The sequence below is a fragment of the Antedon bifida genome, chromosome 3 (genome assembly GCF_963402885.1).
Source record: "Antedon bifida chromosome 3, ecAntBifi1.1, whole genome shotgun sequence".
NCBI classification, from domain to species: domain Eukaryota; kingdom Metazoa; phylum Echinodermata; class Crinoidea; order Comatulida; family Antedonidae; genus Antedon; species Antedon bifida.
Window position 1 is genome coordinate 34373981 of NC_136228.1, and position 23061 is coordinate 34397041.

Consider the following 23061-nt stretch of genomic DNA (forward strand, 5'->3'; position numbering starts at 1 on the left):
TAAGATGCAATATGAAAGTCTAAACAAGTTCTAGAAACAAATGCTGGGTGTATTTATTAGCTAAAAAGTATAACAACAATGGGTTATTTAATTCCGTTTTAACACCAAACCACACCCAAAATCATCATCATCTTAAATGCTAATCGTTGTCGGACATGTTCCCCACCCTGTACGTTTTTTAGCCAGCAAGTGTCTACCTAAAAATACCTAAAATGAATGACCAGAAATCGCAAGCAACAATATACCGGTCAATTCCTTATTTGTAGTAGAAATTTATAATATTTTGAAAACAAAATAAAAATATGGTACTGATTAAAGTGAAATAGAATATTTGTTTGTGTTATATGGTTATTTCCATTTTAAGGTAGATTATTTTGTATCAAATACTTTTGAGAATTATCTATGCTATCAATCACATGTTTGTGAATCAGATATAATATAACTTTGTTTATTGGTATTCCACACTCACAATATTCACAACTAAACAATTTATACTTACTATAATACAATCCAGCTATCAAGGCAAAAGAGTTTTAACCAAAGTTGGAAACTATATGCAAGTTATATTCCACAAATATAGAGTCTCAATAGAAAGGTTCTTGTAAATATTCAATCTGTTCTCTAGTCAGAAATATACTTTCGTCACCAATCAGTTTAGATATCCTGAGATCCTTACATAGTTAAACCATACAAAATTCTCAACATTAAGTTACCAATATTTTCAATTGTACTTGGTTGCCAGGAGTGCTGTGATTGTACACAAAAACCAGTAACAAAAACAGCAGGTCTAAGTTACTGTAAAATCCAAAAGTATCAAAATACGGCGTTGATACTGCTGTGCAAGTACACCAAGCCAACGGTAGTAATATCCTGGTTTATTCTTATACACGTCCTACACAATACAACATTGCCTGATCACTGAGGGGTAATGGCCTACTGTATAATGTACATGATTGGTTCTGAATAAAGACCTGAAATCACTTCACACACTACCACTGTAATATAAGTGTTCACAAAAGCTTTTCATTGGTCAACTGGTTGTGATGTCATAAGCTCATGTCCTATATCAGATTTCAAGAGAACAGTAAAGTAGAACTAAATTGAATACTAGAGCAGGAGCCCAGAGGGGTCAACCTAGCTGGAAAGTTAACCAATTTCTATGCATGTGGCAATTATCTACGTACATATCAATGTATGGAAATGACAGTCTGGCGCGTTTCTTTTGGTGGGTGTGGCTAGGAAGGACATTGTAAAGGGTCAAAAAAATGAGCTAGATCAGCTGAAAAGTTAACCCCGTGAAATATTTTGCAAATTGTTTGACATAGAGTGAAATATAAGGAATGGCCATTGCCAGACGATTTTAGTGGTGGGAGGTGCCTGCCAGACCCCCATTTCTGGGGGGCCAAAAATGAGCTAGATCAGCTTAAAAGTTAACCCTCTGAAACTGGTGGGAAAATGTTCAATAAACTCATACTTATCATGAATGACCCTTGCCAGGCATTTTCAGTGGTGGATTGTGACCGCCAGACCCCGTCAAACACCCCAACCCAAAAAATTGAGCTAGATCAGCTGAAAAGTTAACCCCGTGAAATATTTTGCAAATTGTTTGACATAGAGTGAAATATAATGAATGAACATTTCCAGACGATTTTAGTGGTGGGGGTGCCTGCCAGACCCCCATTTCTGGAGGGCCAAAAATGAGCTAGATCAGCTTAAAAGTTAACCCTCTAAAACTGGTGGGAAAATGTTCAATGTACTCATAACTATTATGAATGACCATTGCCAGACATTTTCAGTGGTGGATTGTGCCTGCCAGACCCCGTCAAACACCCCCACTCCCAAAAATGAGCTAGATCAGCTGAAAAGCTAACCTTTTAAAACATGCTGTAAAATGTTCAGCATGATCCCTAGTATAATAAATGACCATTGCTAGACATTTAAAGTGGTGGGTTGTGTCCGCCAGACACCCATTAAACAGCATGAATGACTAAAATGAGAACTACATCAAATATCCCAACACCCGACATTTTAGCATATGATACTTTATATAGTACCTTATTCTATCTACAGTAGTTTTCACTAGTTACAACAAAAAGCAGTCTTATTTAATAAGCTATGACTTTTCTGCACAAATTATTTTAAATTAATCCATATGTTCCTCTTCTGAATCAGAGTCTTCACTCCATGCATCGCCATAAGAATCACTTGATTCTTCGATCTCTATTTCTTCCGTTTCACTGTCAATTTGTCCTTTTTTATTCTTGATAGACGGCATTGAGCTGTTACAGTTTCTCCCAATTCAAGACCAGCAAATGTTCTCAGCTCCGTGACTGCCATGGCTCGTTGAGTCATAGTCAATGACCACCGGCGCATTGCATTTTCCGAATTAGGAAAGGCAACAATCCCTCTCATACTTGAAGAAGAATCACGATTGACCGTCTGTTCTAAGGAAAGGTCAACAGCTTATCTACTGTAGTGCTTATTTGTACGTCTGATGGAAAATGCTCCTTTTTCCAGTACTTCAAGCAACTTTGGGTCAGCGTTTTTCAGTTTCTGTATGAATAGGCCCTAGAGTTCCCCATCTGACGTAGTTAGGTCGGTTCAGGGCAAAGTAAACAGATAATATGGTTGGAAATACATTAATGTAGCCAGTGACATCATTTGTTTTCACACATCTCTGAAGTTCTCTATGGAGTCGATTAATAAGAAAAATGTAAATAGCCCAGAATTGTGCTGTTGAACCTATATTTCCAGTAAGCACTGACTTGAAGTAATTCTCGTACTTCTGCAGGTGATTAATTACAACAGGATCCGATATATGTTCTTCAATCAATGATGGGTCCAAAGGTGCAGTTGACATTATTTCTTGAAATGTGTGATGATCTTCTGCATTTATTTCTTGAAGAAAGCGTTTATACAACTTTTGCTCCAAGACATTGGCAAGCAATTGGTGAATTCTAGTGCACTTTCCTTTGATGAAACCCATCATTGACCCCTCAGCCAAGATATCTGCTTCTTGGAGAATATATTCGATACCGCTGTCGTTAATGTACGTTCCAACTGCTCCGTAGAACGCCAACTCTAGAAGAAACTGAACTCGGCAGATCAACGGCACACAGAATTAGACTATTGATACATTGGTTTTTTGAAAATTTTACCCGCTGGGAAAGTGACTTGCACCCAGAAACAGTTGCTATCTTAAGACTTTTCTCTTCTTTCCCATTTTTTCGGCCTTTTCCACAAAATATGCAAGTTCCCTTTAACATGCCACATTCATCTGATTTCCGAAGAACACTACTTTGTCTTGTTTCACGGCAGTGTAATACCTATGACATAAAGGGTGATAGCTGATTGAATTTTCAGGTTGTTTCATAAGAAAAATCTTGTTTGTTGTATCAGCATATTTGTCAGACTTCATTTTCTTACGTAATGCAGCAGCATTCTTTACAGTTGACCATTTCATTTCACTGAACGCTCTTAATTTACAATCGTTGTCCGCCGTTACCGTTTGGCAGATGTAGCACTTTGAAACATGGTCAGTGTTCTGAAAGAAATGTAATGTCCCAAGTCAAGCATATTCAAACTTTAAATTAAACTACAAATAAAAGTAATATGGAATGTAGAATACATTTTCAAAGAGAAAAAACATAGGCTATTTAAAATTAATGATCACATTATACCTCTTTACTAACAGATACAGGTAAAATACTTGTTGCTGCTGGTCCAACTGCTTCACTTATATCCGGTTCTTCTGTAGTTTCAGAGGTTTTTTCTTGAGTTTTACTATGTTGTAATTCTTTATCTCCTTGCTCTTCTGTAGTTGTACTGTACATGGATGCATTTTTTCTGCACAACTTTGTGACTTTTCCAAGGTTATTGATGTTTCTTCTGAATGCGTTTCCTCTTGATTTATTCTTAAAGATACTTTGTCTCGCTCTTTTGGTACTGTTTGCTTTTCTTTTAGATTCATTATGGCTGTCATAAACATTGAACAAAACACAACTCTACAATTAGTGAATTAATATATTATTGCACTACTTTAATTAACTGTAACTATATAAACACCATACCCCTTACTAGTGCTTACAACCTAATAAAGCATTGTCCAGGTCTTTCTTAATTACACTGTATCCTAATCTCAAACAATATAATTAAACCAATACATATACATATTACTTAGACTTGCCTAAAGCTTAATTAATGACATGGCACTGACTTCCTAACCACAATATTAGAAATTAGGAAACAACATTCCTAATGGTAATCAATCGTATACTTCTAACAAGTAAAACATGAATATTAACATAAATGTGTCAACGCCTGGGTTCATAGTTGCATTAGGCTGTTTACTGGGCCCCTTATATTAAGCAATAGGCCACTGAGCGCTCATGCTGTTACGCCACTGAACGCTGTGGAATATCTATCAATGAGCCATAAATAGCCTAGGCCTAATTGTATTTGTTTAGTATTACTGTTAAGATACACAATTAAAAAAAATCATAGCTGGACACTTACCTTGATTTAAAGATGTACCACTCTCTATCATAATCAAAATGCATTTAATAAAATCAGCCTTTGTTTTGAAATGTTGATGATAATCAACAACATTATTCTCTAGTGAACCATTATAGAAGATAAGTCAGTTTCTAAATATGTCCTTTAACTGCATAAACCAATTGACTAATTGATTTACTTTTTTCCACACCACAAAAAGACAAAGAAGTCCTGTTCTGAATACCTATTTTACACTATGTTGAACTTATATACTGTACCATAGTGGCACATTTGTGAATTAGGTAAGGGGTTGGATGGATGGGGTGGTTCTATAATGAGCAAATAAAAATGTCTGGTAATGACAATTCATATCCTTGACAGTATACTACACATTTTCCCACCAGTTTTACAGTGGTTAACCCTTGGCCTAATCTGGGTCATTTTTGAGGGTGGGGTGTTTGAGGGGGCCTGGTGGACACAACCCACCACTTAAAATGTCTGGCAATGGTCATTTATTATACTAGGAATCATGCTGAACATTCTACAGCATGTTTTAAAAGGTTAGCTTTTCAGCTGATCTAGCTAATTTTTGGGAGTGGGGGTGTTTGACGGGGTCTGGCGGGCACAATCCACCACTAAAAATGTCTGGCAATGGTCATTCATAATAGTTATGAGTACATTGAACATTTTCCCACCAGTTTTAGAGGGTTAACTTTTAAGCTGATCTAGCTCATTTTTGGCCCTCCAGAAATGGGGGTCTGGCAGGCACCCCCCCCCCCACCATTAAAATCGTCTGGCAATGTCCATTCATTATATTTCACTCTATGTCAAACAATTTGCAAAATATTTCATGGGGTTAACTTTTCAGCTGATCTAGCTCAATTTTTTGCGGGTTGGGTGTTTGACGGGGTCTGGCGGGCACAATCCACCACTGAAAATGTCTGGCAATGGTCATTCATAATAGTTATGAGTACATTGAACATTTTCCCACCAGTTTTAGAGGGTTAACTTTTAAGCTGATCTAGCTCATTTTTGGCCCTCCAGAAATGGGGGTCTGGCAGGCACCCCCCACCACTAAAATCGTCTGGCAATGTCCATTCATTATATTTCACTCTATGTCAAACAATTTACAAAATATTTCATGGGGTTACCTTTTCAGCTGATCTAGCTCAATTTTTTGCGGGTTGGGTGTTTGACGGGGTCTGGCGGGCACAATCCACCACTGAAAATGTCTGGCAGTGGTCATTCATGATAGTTAAGAGTTTATTGAACATTTTCCCACCAGTTTTAGAGGGTTAACTTTTAAGCTGATCTAGCTCATTTTTGGCCCCCCAGAAATGGGGGTCTGGCAGGCACCCCCCACCACTAAAATCGTCTGGCAATAGCCATTCCTTATATTTCACTCTATGTCAAACAATTTGCAAAATATTTCATGGGGTTAACTTTTCAGCTGATCTAGCTCATTTTTTTTACCCTTTACAATGTCCCTCCTAGCCACACCCACCAAAAGAAACGCGCCAGACTGTCATTTCCATACATTGATATGTACGTAGATAATTGCCACATGCATAGAAATTGGTTAACTTTCTAGCTAGGTTGACCCCTCTGGGCTCCTGGTCTATACTGCTTGCTACTTAAATATCTCTCAACTGTCTATGAATTAAATGTTTTTACCAGGATGTAGTTGAAATGATTTTTTTTTAAACCAATAATAATATAATAAATAAAGCATGTTTTGGGGTATTTGTGTTTACTTGTCTTAACTGTTCACACCAGGTGTCTGTCAAGATGATCAATTCCTGGAAGAAGAGTCCAACGACCTCTAGAAGGGGTTTCAGTCATTCTGAATCATGGCATTCCAGACATCAATTACCATGGTAACAAACCCACGACATCAACTGGTCACCTGGTAATTATTATTTCTTCACTATTCTGGGTAGGGCAGTCTGGGAAATAAAAACTGATTTATACTATACTTTTTTTTTTTTAACATTTAACAATTATTGCATTTTGTGTCCTGTCTGAAATGTTTGCTGGCTTCAGTCCCAACACGTTCTCCTCACTTCTGTTCTCATTTTAAACTTTATACAAACTTATCAAACATCAAATGGGACATAATACTTTAATAATTGATTTCTCTAGTACATACAGTAACCTCTAGTCAGGGGACACTTTCAATTGAAATGAACAAAAGGATGTTTAAACATCACAGCATCCTCCTCAGGGGACACTCCTACCTATTGCAAGGGGACACTCCTACCTATTGCAAAGGGACACTCCTACCTATTGCAAAGGGACACTCCTACTCCGGGGACACTCCTATTCAGGAGACATTCCTACAAAAGGGACATTCCTACTCAGGAGGCATTCCTACCTATTGAGTGGACACTCCTATTCCAAAGGGACACTCCTACTCTGGGGACAATCCTATTCAGGAGACATTCCTATTTATGGGAGACTCCTACTGAGACACCCTGAATGTGTCCCCTTAATAGATTTAACTATTACAGAGTAGTATTAACAAATAATGAAAGAAAATGCTTTCTAAACTATATTTCACAATTTGACCAGGTTTAGACAGAAGGCCACTGCAAGGTCAGAAAGCCTGGAATGTTGTGACAGATGATAATCTATCAGCCTTACTTGAGAAACCTAAATGGAAAGTTAAATGCAGTGATAGGCCTAGTTAGTACTGGCATACAATGTAGCGCAATATAAGTGGTACAAGTTGTACAGTAGAACTATTATAAAGATGTATTCAACAAAAGAATTATTGTTTTGAGGAGGACAATATATCTTCAATGAATTAACATGTCTGGAAATTTTCTCTTGGCTGATTATATGATAAAATGATGAGCCAGAAATCTTGAGTTCTTGCTTGGATTTCGAATACTTTGTAAATATCAGGTAAATTGTAAGATTGTATGTATATACTGTATGTCAAAGAGAAGTAGAACACCTACTACTGTATAACAATTGAAAACTGGCAATGTATGGGGCAATATTTCAAAAGATAGTTAAAAAACAAGTACAAAGAAAACTCAAAAATTAATGGACCAAATGACAGAAAGCACTATAAAGTAATCAATCAAGTCAATGCTTACAAATAATACTTTGCTTATATCTAGAATATATAATATTTCAACTTGTAAATCCGTCATATTTGATTTCTCTAAAAACATACAGTATAAAAAAAAAGATCAATAAATCAAAGAACGACAAACATTGAATGACTTTGTGATCTGGCACAATGAGCAGCTTTTATAAAGTTCTCACGTACAGTAAATCCTGATACCAAAAGGTGTGCGTCACCAAGTTGAATAACCACCTACAGTAAGTACTTTGAGACTGGATGTTGCCCAAAATAAGTCTAAAATTCTGAATTTATGTAAATTATTTGTATTGACTGCAAGTAAACTGCAAGATATCTGAGGACACTGACATTTCATAAAACCTACAACCACCGACCCTACTGTACGTTAATGTTACCACCAACGCTACTGTATAGTAAGAAGTTTTCACTGACCTTATCGCTAATATTGAAACTACCAACGACCCTAAGAAGTTACAAGTTATCAGTGAACCTAATATTGAAGCTTCCAACGATGCTAAGAAGTTACAAGTTTCCACCGACCCTATCCCTAATATTGAAGCTACAGTATTAACGACCCTAAGAAGTTACAACTGACTGACCACCAACCCAAAACTTTACCACCAACGACAAGAAGCTACTGTACAGTACCACTGACCCTAAGCTTTGACGTTAAGAAGATTTTTTTTCTTTCCACAAAATTATATTAATTCCTTCTAATCAATTTTTCCATATGGTGCAAAGAGAAACCTAAATTTCTGTTTATTCTTGAATTCAATGTGTTAAAATACAGTAGGTTAACCATCAGTTTGAAGAACATAATTTAATACGATTCTATCAGACACATGAATATTTTATTTCACAAGAGAGATGTAATAGGAGCAAAACCTATCACGCAAAAATGTCTTGCATGTCACATTCACTGTCACATTTCTTAAGTGATGCCGATAAGAATGTCAACTTGATTTTTTTCTATGTTTAATCTTCCATCATTAATTATTTCTTTTAGGTGTTCAATGCATTGCATAATTTATTATCTTGTATGCTTATAACATGTGAACATACTAAACAAAACATCAACAGATTTTTACATTTCTTCCCTAAAATATGAGTGTGTAATTGTGAATGTGCAGTTTGACAATTTTTAAGAACCAGAACCTGAATTGATGCTGCTCGAATCAGAGGATGAGAACTCTTGGAATCTAGTCAGTCGTTCACTAACGCCAACTAATAACGTTCAATTTTGTGCACAAAAGCTCACGACTTGCATAGAACTCGCATAAAATTTATATACTTGAAAGATCACAGTCGCCAATGATTGGTTATCTGTCAACTTCGACCCCTAACGCCCCTGTAGATGGACAATCATTAAAAACTGTTTAGGAATGATTAATGATGATAAACCTACAGTATAAAACATGTTTCTGGCAACCTACAGTATAGCACCAACTCCAAATCAAGTCTTTTAATTGCTCACGCCCACACAATTATTTTATTCCACCTACCCTTCCAAATCAATCAGTATTATTTAAATGTTCACATTTCAAATAATATCTAACCACTAAAATCAATTATTGTTAATGTGGGAATCTATACTATTGCAAGGTGAGTGGGTTCTGGTGGGTGTCTCATACGGCATTATAGTACTGTACATGAGGCAAGACCAATTTAACATGACTGCAACATTCAAATTGTTTTGATATTTTTTGGTCAAATCAAAGAACTTATAACACAAGAATCTCCTGTTCTTCAATTTGCATTCAAAACACAGTATCGGAAGTACAGGGTTAAAAGGTCAAACTGGGCGACGCCATTTCACAGCTTGGAGCAGCGCCCCCTCTAAACTAGGAAGTCAATTACTCTATCCCCCTAGAGTATTAGCAGATCCCCTCTATGATTTTGACTTCCTAATTTGATGCGGGCGCCCTACTCCTCAGTCAATTACTCTATCCCCCCTAGAGTATTAGCAGATCCCCTCTTATGATTTTGACTTCCTAATTTGATGCGGGCGCCCTACTCCATGGCTCACAATGGCGCCACCCATTAGCTCTATTCTATCCCACAATGCCTTTCGAAATTGTTACGCGCTTCGGACGAACAGGATATTCTTGTGTTATAAGTTCTTTGGTCAAATGTACAAAATCCAAAAACTCTCTACTATACTATTCAACTGGACTGAGCAAACTTAGCCTTCAGGCCATGGTGTGGGTGAAAAGGGTGAGGCTAGCTATGGTAATATAACTAGGATTGAATATGTACAAACTGCCTGAGGCTGTCAAACACGATTTCAGTAATGAAATTAATATCAAACGCATGAAATTCAAACTATTGGTCAACAGTGCAGACCAGTACTTATGATTCCTAAGGCTAGTACACCCACAAAAAGACCCTGATTGACAGACCCATTTTAAGCTACCCGTACATCAATTTCAGTATACAAATACACAGCATTATAATTAATTATTAATTGGACGGACACCTTGTTGAAATATAACTTTACAACAAACATTATTTGATCACGATCTACTGTACCATTTAGGAATTATAGTATTCTTCCCTGATGACAGTTACTGTGTACTGTAAATTATGCGAAATTGGTGGTATGTAAGAAAATCAATGAATAATTTATTTAAAATATGTAAAGTTTAAAATTGTATTGTCGGAACAGCTAATTACGCTAATTTAAATGCTTAATATACTGTATGTAGCAAAGGTTTATCTATTAACATTAGAACTCAATTTAATCCTACTTGCTAAATACGGATTTATATCTAAACTACATTAAAAGTGCAAAGCAACAAATATTTTCCACTAAAATCTTAAAAAAGTTAATTAATTTTCTTGAACAGATATTCATAATGCGACCTAGCATTTCAAACCTACTTACATAATTACAGAATTTATCAACAACCAAATTACAGCATGGTATCATTAAATTCGGAATTCCAAAAGATAACTAAAATATCACCTCTATTTCAACTATGAATTTGCAGCTGCTTTAGCTAGGTAACCTTTGACCCTTTAAGGTCTCCCAAAAATTCAGGAACAAATTTTGATACATTTCCACTTAGTATTTCAATTATCCTTATTATTATTTTATATCATGCACCGTCTTGAATCAAGATCCACTGTAGTATGCATTAACCCAACTTAACTCAACCCCCTCCTAACTCAAATTCCCTTACTATTAAATCTATGTTCAAGAAATGTGGTATATTGCTTAATCTAGCAATAAATTAGAATATCAGTGCTCACAGTAGGGTTTTAATTTGCTACAGTTTGATGGCACCAGTAAGCTTAGTATTTCTTTATGTATCTTTTGTAATATACCAATGTACTGTACTATAACATTCAGACAGTAAAGAGTTTCATCTAGTTTAAATCTTAACATGCAGCAAGCGTGAACTAAGAATTACTGAACATAAATGGTTGGTGAATTGGTTTAAATTAAGCAAAGGATTTAGTATGATGGCCCATAAACACCAACACAATTAAAATCAAATGGCAGTTCCAGTTATCTATATTTTTCCCGTTCAAGGTATAATTTTATTCTTATCTAAATTCAGCGGACGATTGAGATAAAAGGAGATAATATAATAAGTATATTACTGTCACCGTAATTGTGCATGCAATAATATTAAGATTAACTGATTGAAGGGAAAAAAAAAACTAATAGGAAATTATTGGTAGAGTAAGTACTTCCTGATTGCTTTCAATTAGTTGCTGTATTGGACAGCATTTTGTTTTTGTTTCAATCATTGGCATTCTATGTACAACCTACATTAAAGATGCAGGACATCTTGATCCTACGATCCACTAGGCCATCTGAATACAAAATACTCCTTGTAGGATTGCATTAAAAAAATGTCTTGTACTTTTGAAAAAACAATACAATCGTAGATCGTGTTTAAACAACAATGTATGCCTATGATCATGCGTGGGCTAGGATGGATTACGCATGGAAATTAAAAATTTACCTCTAGGTTATTATTAACATTTTCTGCTTGTATCCCAGTTCGTTTAATCATTTTGTAATTAAATTTATCATTAATAAAAGGATGTCGCAAACATTTTGTAACTTACATACAATTAATATTTTACAAATACAGTAAACAATTCATATATGTTTATTTAAATTAAAAACAAAAACAAATAAAATACTTTTCATACGTTTAAAATGTAAAATTTATTTAAAATAGAAACAGTAAATGCAATATACAACATTGAACACATAATAAAGTTAAAGAATACATTAAAAATTAAACTAGTAAGCATATTTGTACAGGGAAAGTATCATTTTATAAACATATACAATGCTTGCATATCAAAGTCCGCCATTCAGACAGAAATGAATTGATTTTCAGCCTACACAAATAAAGAACAGACGTTTTTTTTAGACGTTTACATCATATTTGCAAGCGGTATTAAAGCAATATTGATTATGTTTACATTATTAATTGCGTGTTACGATTAATTTACGGTTACGATTTGCATAAAATAACCATTGAAATCCCTCAAATTGTACTTTCAAATAATCTTGTAGCCACATCGACTGCACAAACAATGAATGCATTTTGTAGTTAACCCACCACACACAATCCCACACACGCACGGGGCCCATCCGTGAACAAAGCACACTAAACTACTTCACTACCAACAAGAGTACAGTTTACTTACTGTATTTATCGCTACGAATATGAACGATTTCAACGTTATATGAACAAAAGACGAATTGAGTATGAAATATTATTCCAAAACAGTATTAAATATGATCAAATCCAGAACTGATTTTACCTTTTTATTGTAGAGTATCTTCTATCACAACCTTTTACATTCTTTCGTTCCTTTTTTTCTCGAAAACTATTGCCGCAAGGCTATGACCTGGGTGGCGCTTTCTGGTATGGGAAAGTGACGATGACGATTCCACGAAATTGTAGGAAAATCTATTATTCACAGAAAAACTGACTGAAAACTATAACTACAATTTTTGTTTTGAAACAAAAATGAATATTTTACATATCTATATCAAATATATTGTATAAATCTGTAGTATTATATTTATTATAAATGGTTGAAAAACCCCACATTCAAAATGGAATGGTCCGTGTCCTTGCATGGTTGTTGGGTTTACCACAGGGTGTACACCAATGGTGGCGATCGGAATCAGGGTTAATGCACGAAAAATGAGGGCTAAAACATGTGAAAAAATGAATGAATATAATTGGGTAGACCTTCAACTAATACAATAACAGTTTTTGGGAAAAAATACTGTAAATGTTAAATTGTTACAAATCAGATTCAAGAAATTATTGTAATTAAATTAACACAACGCTGCAGGATTGTTTTTAATTGTGAAAATCAGTGAATTTTCACAATTTAGAGTAGGGCCTGCTATACAGTGCAGTATATAAAAACGAAGACATATAAATTAATCTTATTTAGATTTAACCCATACTTGTATAAAACATAAATCGGAGTTTCGCTTCTTTATAATTAATGTATACGAAATTTATTTATTTATTGTGATAGCTAAAATAAAAATCAAAACCAACCGGAAATCGGCGACATAATTCCTCAAAGCACTGTTTATTTGTTCTATTGATATAAAATATACTGTTGGTGTATCTTTTATATACTTGATTAATTCGTAGTCAATTTTATATAAATAACCTTGGGTATTAGAATATTATATTGTAGGCTACAGTGTCAATAACATTATGGTGGTGCTACACAAGGACATAACGTATCAATAAAATGGATTTCATACTTTATGGTCTTTTTTAAAGAGCATCTTTAATCTTCTAACAGACAGCATCAACACAATATTAATATATTTGCATTACTCCTCTCTCTCGTGACTGGAGTTATAATTTTGTTTTATTCTATTTCACGGGTACGTTTAAAGATTACGACTATTAGGCACAAGACGTCTGTTTACGGACCTGTTTAGAGGGTTTAATTCAATCATTGGCTGTGGTGGCCTCCCTGAACATTTTTGTCTGTCATCCAGCAGAAACAAACTTACATCATCCTCTAGTTTTTTTAGCTGGGAGTTGTAAAATAATATTTTTAACTCCCTGGTTTTACCGTCCGATCTGAAAGAAGCCGATAAAATCATTCCTGATCAAAATGAAGATCGAAAACGTCGAATCATGACTTTCTGAAAAGTTTCTTAATTAGAGATTAATATAAAAATCTTTATATTATTTCAATAAAATTTATTTTTATTTTTTATCTTCCCACAAGATGACCGTCGCGCGCCAAACAAGGAAAATCTTTCTACAATAAATTGTTTTGTCAAAAGTTTACGATCCTCGTGCTGACGTCAGAGTGTGACACGGCATTTCAAAGAAATCTTGAACTTTGTACGTCTTTTTTTAGGCCCGTGACTTTTATTGGGAATATTCAGCGCTAGATTTTTTGTTGGTTTAATATAAATTATAGGCCTATCATTTTAATGTCACATACTAGTTTAGTTATCCACTTTGACCAACAATTGGATAGACAGTTTGTGGTCTTTTTTAAAAGATAAATAAATCATTATTTTTTTTCTTACGGAAGTGAATAACTCTTGATTAAAACTGCAAAATGTATTCAAAATCGATTTTAATTTTTTTTTATTAATCTTCAATTTACATGTTTTTTGGGGAAAAATACATCTTTATAGAACTTTGATGTCCCGTGTATTATACGGCACGTGTTATTAACCCATTTATACCCGGATTATATTCAAACGATAATGCAGGATTTCTTTATATGGTTTGGATTAGTTGAATCCCTTCAAAGGTACACCCGCGTAGGTGTACGGCGCCAAGCAGTTAAATACAGGAAGTTCGTATCCGATAACCTATTGTTCATTATCACCATTAGATAATACCTTTAACAATTAACGATTGTCTCAATTTAAAAGATGGTATACGAACAAGAGAGGGAGGGAGGGGGGGGGGGAACATTGGTAGCACGATGAGTTATACTTTATACTATATGGTTCGTTTTTTTGTACGGATGAAGCACCGCTAAGTGGGTGTTGTCTTTGCCCATTTACACTAGGACGATAACGATTGACGATAAATAAACAAATATGCATTGTTCATACATAAAACAAAAGAAATCTAAAAAGTTTTATTCTAGAACTATTTAGGAACCATCTATTCTTCCTTTGATGAATTGACGTCATGATTAGTAAGACTAAGAGCAATAATATTGTGACAATACAACGATTTTTTTTGTTTTATTTATCATGACGTCATTTGATTGGATTTTTAAAAATATTATTTTTATCAAAGACAGCATAAATGATTATTCTATAATTCTAGAACGAAAACCTTACTACATTATTTTGTTTTATGTAAGAAAAATGCATGCTTATCTATTTATCGTCGATCGTTATCGTCCTACTGTAGTGTAAATGGGCCTTTATCCTGAATACGCAAATTTGGCGTTTTTTTTATCAACGAGTTCACATGATTGTTAGGAGGCATTCAATATGAAACTATATTTGATTTTGAGGTCTGTAAAGCTCTGGAAACATTATCAAACTAGTTTGACAAAAAAAGTGTGATGTGCCCAAATATGGCAGTGATATGACATCTACATGTTCATTATGGGCACATCACATTTTTTTGTCATACAAAGTTTTATAGTGTAGACAGAGCTTTACTCACTCTCTTGATTCGAATTATCGTCTAAAATAACGATCACTATTGTATTATCGATTGATTATGTTACGTCACTATTTCAGAAGATTATTTTCATCAATTTAGTCGGTACCATAGACTAAATAGGCAGGTAATTCAATCCAATAGTGTAGGCTTAAGTTAATACGCGATATTACAATGGCCTATTCAACAGCATTTATTTATCCTTTTAGATGAGTAATAGTAGGCTACATCTTTTAATAAATAAATGGTTAGAATGAATGAATGAATAGTATTATTTACTTTGTTGAATTGGTATGAGAAGATAATTATGCATTCAAATATTCATTAAATTTTGTATTAATAAATTATTATTATTATTACAATACGTTATTAGCATAATTTAGGATGTGTTGGCGTATTTAACAAAACTTATTAATAAAAGTATTATATATTACAATACGTTATTAGCATAATTTAGGATGTGTTGGCGTATTTAACTAAACTTATTAATAAAAGTATTATATATTACAATACGTTATTAGCATAATTTAGGATGTGTTGGTGTATTTAACTAAACTTATTAATACAATTATTATATTATTACAATACGTTATTAGCATAATTTAGGCATTGTGTTGGCGTATTTAACAAAACTCTAATGTCTATACATGAAATAATAGGTGGGGGTGTGTGTACGTACTCGCCTGTTACCAACCAATCAGCGTGTCAATGACAGGCATATTGACAATCCATCATTACGTGTTACTCATGAAGATTGGCAGGGATGCTCTGACCTAGTATCATCAATCCATCATTACACATGTTAACTATAGTGATGAGATCTTGTATTTCCAAGCAACACGAGGATTGATATAGGCCTACTCATAGAGGTATTATACAACAACTAGAGAGTCAACTCCCACACAATCACTGCTCAACCATCATTGGATGGAGAGAGCATCGAAACAGCATCCTCCATCTTCCAATTAGAATACCGGTATAAGTTGTGCGACCTATTCAGTCACACACCACAATTGTATTGACAATGAATGACAATAACAACTTCTTTTATTTTCTTTGGGTGATGAAAATTTCAATATATATATAACAAAGAATGGGGAAAATGAAAGCAAATACTTATAAAAGAAAGAACCCCATTTAAATATAAATTTCATTAAATATATGAAAACCAGCTCTTAAATAATAATTGCAAGGTTTTCCAACAATATACAGATACGATGGGCATTTTGAAAACGTATTTTCATTGTTCCCATCACTTCGCTGTTTCCTAGTTTACTCTCTAGCTGTATATAACCTCTATGGCACAACTAGTTACTGACATCCACTAACCAAAGGTAATTAATTTATATACAGTTCAAGGAAGACAACTAGATATTATTGTCCTTCCCCCGGGCCTTCCCCGCCCCAATTTGATATTAACTGTAGGCAAACGACCTTTCAAATGTTATAAAACTGCTATCATTACAACTTTTTCTTTCTTTTTTAGTAGGCCTACCTCATTTATTTCAAGATCAGATTTCAACTACATATTTATATAATGTAAATTAAATGGGTAATAGGAGCTAGAAAATAGTATTGCTAGTCGTATTTAGTCCCTAGACACAATGTAAAACTTATATATAAAATACTATAACTAGGTCAATAAAAATAATATATATATATATATCTTTTGTTTTATTTCTTTTATTCCTATCCACTCAGGCAGCGCTTGCCTGATATATCTATCTATCTTTGTCCAAGTACCTTCACTTGCACTGATGAAGGGCTAGTGTTGCCCGGAAGCTCTGCTAACTTTTCTGGCTGTTTTACTTATTGTTTTGATTTAGCTTTTCGCTTTTTTTTTGTATCTCCATTGAGATCCAGCCAATGGATACCCACAGCATTGTTGTCATTCAGTATTTTGCCTTTGGATTTATATATATATATATATATAAATATTTTTCACCAATTGCAATGCAGAAATTATTTGACATTGCATTCATCATTGTCCTTTCAGTAAAGAATGACATTAGGGGAGCCAGCTGTACAAATTAATAAAGTTAAAGCAGCCTGTCCAATTTGGCCTGGGCATCTCTTATAAGCCGCATTGCTATTGCTAAACATCGCAAACAACCAAAAAAAACATAGCAAACCGTGTGTGTACTACATACTTGATATATGTCATTTGTTTTTTAAAATTTAATTTCTGTTGTTAACTACTTATTTTTGGGGTAAAACAACCTTTTTTGGCAATTTCTACAGCAAATTAACTTACATTTAGAGTGGAGTTTCTAAGGACAAAATTACAACTCCACTCTCAAAGACTTGTAATAAGACTTTTTGTTTATGTAGAGCATCTTGTGTATATGTTTGTCTTGTGAACCTCTGAGGGTTCCTAATGATCAGCAATAGCTGGATGGATCACCCTCATTAAATATGGTAAAAAATTTGACCAATTATAATACAGAGTATAAAACATATTATTTGTGCTTGTTTTTCATCCTGTATAATATTTCAAAGCCATATATTCATCACTACTACTGAGGTGGATTACATTGATACTAATTCCCTGACGACTGACAATAAAAAAAAAAATGATAAAAGTGTCATTTTACCTGAAAATCGTACCATGCTATTCATAAGAAGAACTTGATCTTTACAATAGTCAATAAAACTAATCTGTACATGTATGTATGCTTTTGTTCTGTCAAAATTTACATTTTTCATTTATGATTTTGACATAAGTGCATTATATTGACAGTTTTAAATGCATGCAAAATTGTCTAGGTCTATATGTCATTCAAAGACAATAGAGGGCACATTCAAACATTGCCTTTTGTCCATCTGGTCAATAAACCAGCAGAATAACAAATAATATTTTTTCAGTTTGATAGATTTTTTTGGTCATAGCACGACAGTGATGTATAGATAATCTTTATCATAATGTCATGTTTAATAATTGTGTTGACTCAGGTACTGGCGATTCCGTCATCCAAAAACCGAACTAATTCCTTGATGGTTTCATAAACAAACACAAGAAACGCAGATCTCGGCTAAACTGATTGATTCTGATTGACAGCTGTTTGTAGGTCTTTTGACGAGTATGAATTTCGACTCGACATCATCTAGTGAAGTTTTAATGCTATCCTGCAATATTATGCTACATGATTGTTAATTTTCCAGTAATGTAAACAAACCATGGAGAAAAATGTAAGAATTTTTATTTACTTTTTTAATTTCATGTTTGATCATGCCATACACCATCCACCCATTCTTAGTAAAGCTCTGTCTACACTATCAAACTCTATGTAACTAAAAATGTGATGTGCCTATATATGGACATGATGATGTCATATCATTATCATAAACTCTTTCTATGTAACAAAAAATGTGATGTGCCCATATATGGGCATGATGATGTCATATCACTATCATATTTGAGCATATCACTACCATATTTGACCATCCCACTTTTTTTGTCGAACTAGTTTGATAGTGTAGCCATTATTAGTCATACTAAGTACCTGTACTTTATACTTCTTCTATGTTGTTTGTAAGTTTGTAATGATTATTTCCTAATAACCTTAAATGAGACACTTCTTACTAAAGAATTATCCAGTACATGGACAAATACACGGACACAAACAAAATGTAGTGATGCCGTTGGCACCACAGTTGTCATACGCTTTCAATGACATGTGTTGAGCTAAAATGTAGGCAGCACAATGTGAACATAAGCCTAAAGCTTACAAATTGAGGCCACATCTATCAGCCAGTCCGAAATGATCTTGGAATTAAGCCACAACTGTTTCTCGCATCTGAATCGACAGAGGGACTTGATTTTTATTAAGCAACATGATTAAGCGACTACCGGAAGTTAGTGGTTGAAAACAGATGGAGAACTAGTAAACACTAGTATTGCGTCAGTGATAATTAAAAAGTATAATTTGAATATTGTTTGGGAACAATAAGAATGCATCTATTATGATCTAGTGATCTAAATGTAGGCCTATCATACTTACTACGCAACAGCTCCCCTTAAATGTCCTTTTTTCTCTCTAAATAACATTTTTGTTGACGGGTGATGCTCAATGAGTTGCCAGAAACGAGTAGTCTGTCAATAGATTGTGTTATTTATATGTAAGAAAAAATCTACATAAGAGAAAAGAAACATATCCCTTGTAACATTATGAGATACTATATGGTCATGCTTCTCCAAAATTAAAGTAAAGAATAACATACATTATTTTTAATTAATTTTCTTTACACTGTACTTTGTAGATGTCCTCTTTATAGATTGGTAAACCTTTCCTTTATTTGTACAGTGGATACTTTGTAGGTATAATTTTTTGTTCTTTTTGTATAGTGTATACTTTGTAAAAACACAATGTAAAATTGAGATTAAATGGACAATATCTGTCATGCTTTATTGACCACTCAGTCTATTGTCAGATGGTTGTGTAAATGGACAATCTCTGTCATAATTTATTGGCCACTCAGTCTATTGTCAGGTTGTTGTTTGGTTGTGGATTTATCTAATTGGATACACCATCAATGCGGCTCGCGTACCCAGCTAATTTGTGATGGTTACCTTTCATACGGACATTTTCACTGTCGAGTGTTGAAGTATCCGCCTACTGGCAAATCTCAATGATATGTAACAGCCACCAACCTTTCAATTTAGCTTAAATTTATTTGGCCAGAAGCAGTTTTTGACATAGATATTACACTGTAGAGTATTTCTGCATAAGCATATCACAACGCCTCTAGTAACCTGGAAAACACAAACAAACTTAACGTTAAAAATATAAATCTATGATATTTAATGAAAAATGATTGTTGAGTCAATGCACTATGAGACAAACAATAAGTCTACATTATTAGTAATTTATTACTATAGGATAATATAATATAATCTGTATTATAAAATGTATGCCAGATTGAATTTATTCTTCAGAAGTATAAAGTGTGTCCATATTATTTTCAAAGCACATTGCTCAGATGACAGATGCTTACAAAACGCTCAACAACCTCTTGCATTGTATTGTTTAGTTTCTAATATTATAATTTCAGAGAGTGACATTGGAACACAGTTGTATATATCACTATCATTACTTTTACAAGTTACACTTTTGGGACTCATAGAAGAATCTTTTAATTTAATCGTTTAATTTCCGCTCTTTTGTACTTTGTATCTTGTTTTCTTCTAGGCAATGCAACAAACTTTAAACGCACTCTACAAATGTTTCTGTATTACATACATTTTACTTTACAATTGGGATTCAAATAAGGTAAAACTTCTGAGTAACTTTTAGGTTAAATTTCTGTTGGTAATGGTTACTTTAAAGTATAGTGACATCATCAAGTTTGTCATTAACAGCAGTGTGTTTTAAGTTACTAATGGGACTTAAAGAAAGCGCACTAAACAGTGAACTTAATAGTACATCTGGTACTAATTTCCAATTAACCTAATATGTTAGATAAATTAATTCTTCTATAATTAAAAACCTCAATAAAGCAACTATATAAATATATTAGATTTATTTAGACAATTTATTAATTAATTCTTTTGGCAATAAAAATAAAAATTTAAAGATGGGGAATTGGTTGGACGCTTGTTCTGTTGAAAATGGTATTTTCCTAAATGTTTGTGTTTGGCATTCTTTATCGTCCTGTAGAAAGTGTTAATTAGTTGATGTTTTGTAATAACTTTTACGTTTTTGGAATTGTATTTATCTAATATTTGTTTTTTCTAGTTCTGATTATTCTGCAGCCTACAAGCATGGCTGTGAGCACTCGGTTCCATAAGTATACTGTAGTTTGATAAATAAAATTTATTTAAGATTTTCAGTCGGTTTCTGTAAATGTTAGAGGCAAAATATAAAGGTTACAAGTTCACAAGTTGATATATAATGGATATGGTATCAATTGATAATGCCTTGGATAGCCTTGGTTAAATCTCAGAAGACATGTGATGTTTTACAATAGCTACATAATAAACATTTCTAATCAAATAAAATAAGAAATATTAGCAACTAAAATGCGTCATACCTTCTGAGGAAATGATTACATAAAACATAAATATAAAGGCATATATTATTATTAAAATACACAGAAATGTTGGAAAATACACATTTTACTCTTGGTGATGGAATTCAATATCATTTGAGCATCCATAATTGTAAGGTGAGGTGAATATTCATGTGCAGTATTATATTACACAAATATACAATATTTCGCAGTAAAATCAGAACCAAGTTGAACTATTTCTCAAGAGATGTATCTACAGCTGCCTTATCAACCTCGCTGAAATTCAATTGGCTTACGGTTCATCCAAGATGGCTGCAAAATGTATGGAAAAACTGTGTTGTCATGGTAATGACATGAAAAGAATATTATTGACTTGTTGTAAATGACATTCCAGTGCAGATTTTGGACATGTGTCTACTACATGTTTTTCCATAAATATCACTTTTGAGACTGGTTTGAAAAGCGGCTACCTACAGTAGTTGAAAAAAAAAATCTCATTGCCACAATTTACTTTCCCCTCCTTTCACTCCTAATTCAGTATACATCTTAAACTAAAATTTGTATTGATAATTTCTATATTTTTTCTTGTTTTAACATTTGTATATATTGAGAATTGTTATACTATCATCAAATGTTTAAATTGTGATTTATTTTCTCTCTCTATAAAGTAACAATAAATGTATCATGTACGGCATAGGAATGTCCAGAATTTGTAAAACAGGAAGTCACAAAGACATAAATACAATAAGGAAGTACATTGATTCTGTACATATTTGCCTAAAAAACATTAAAGCTTTGTTCCCACTAAGATGCAATGTAAGTGATTTGACCAAAGCGACAGTTTGGACAATCACTTGTGATTGGTCAAATTACTTTTGTTGCACTTACATCGCGTCCAAGACAGAACATAGTACTAAAGCACCAAATGATATTTCCCAGGTATCAAAAAAAAAAGGGGGAAAAAAGGTCTAATTAAAATTAGTGTAGTGTGTAGATAAGAAGATTTATCCAAAACATAATTTGGAAGAGATACAATATTATCTTCCAATAACAATTTAGAATTCTCAGCCTGTCTCAAGAGTTTCTCTATAGGATGCCTAGAGGACAAAGCAAACATACTGCAGTAACATGGGGTGCCTTGAGGACATACTGCAGTAACATGGGACTTGCAGTTATGCAATTCATGTCAACTATAATCACAGAAAATTAATTCCTATACTAACATGGTTTGTTTAGATTTATCACAATACTTGCTGAGTTGATAAGAGATAAAATTCATTAATGTACTGCTATCTAGCCTAATCAGGTACAAGTTCCTCTAGGGTCTTCTTCCATGCCAGTAAGCAATAGATGGAAATTATTTATTAGTTATTACAACATTTTAAAAAATAAATTCTTTATTTGAGAAAAATTTTTAAATCAATCAATCAATCATCAACATTATTTCAAAATCAAAATAAAAACAATAAAATGGAAAACAAAAAATCACCCTAACAAAATTGAACAAACATTAGTACAAAAAAACAACCAAACCAAAAATGTGATACTATACATCAGTAGAACCTCTATTAAGGGGACACATTCAGAACCCAAGGAAGTCTCCTCTCAAGAGTGGTGTCCAAAAGTATGGGATCTACTGTATTTTATAAACTAAATTTAAGATGTAAAAGCAGTTCATATTCTTTGGCAACGATTCTGCTCGCTCAAGAACCATTCACCAACGTCAACCAAATTAACCCGCATATTAATATCGATACAGAAACGAGTTCCTTAATTGCATCAAGATATTTTCACAAAATGAAATAA

General features: G+C 33.6%; 1 protein-coding gene across 6 annotated transcripts in view; it reads right to left on the bottom strand.

The window, feature by feature from the left end:
- Nucleotides 1-23061, bottom strand: part of LOC144838419 (fibroblast growth factor receptor-like) — a 96837-nt gene that overhangs the window by 39077 nt on the left and 34699 nt on the right. For 2 of the 6 annotated variants that reach the window (XM_078693768.1, XM_078693767.1), the window contains exon 1: nucleotides 500-947. The gene's annotated coding sequence lies outside the window, so the exon portion shown is untranslated. Of the gene's footprint in view, nucleotides 1-499; nucleotides 949-12262; nucleotides 12437-19247; nucleotides 19340-19816; nucleotides 20000-23061 lie in introns of those variants that run through there. The other 4 variants (XM_078693763.1, XM_078693765.1, XM_078693764.1 and 1 more) reach the window with 4 other exon arrangements.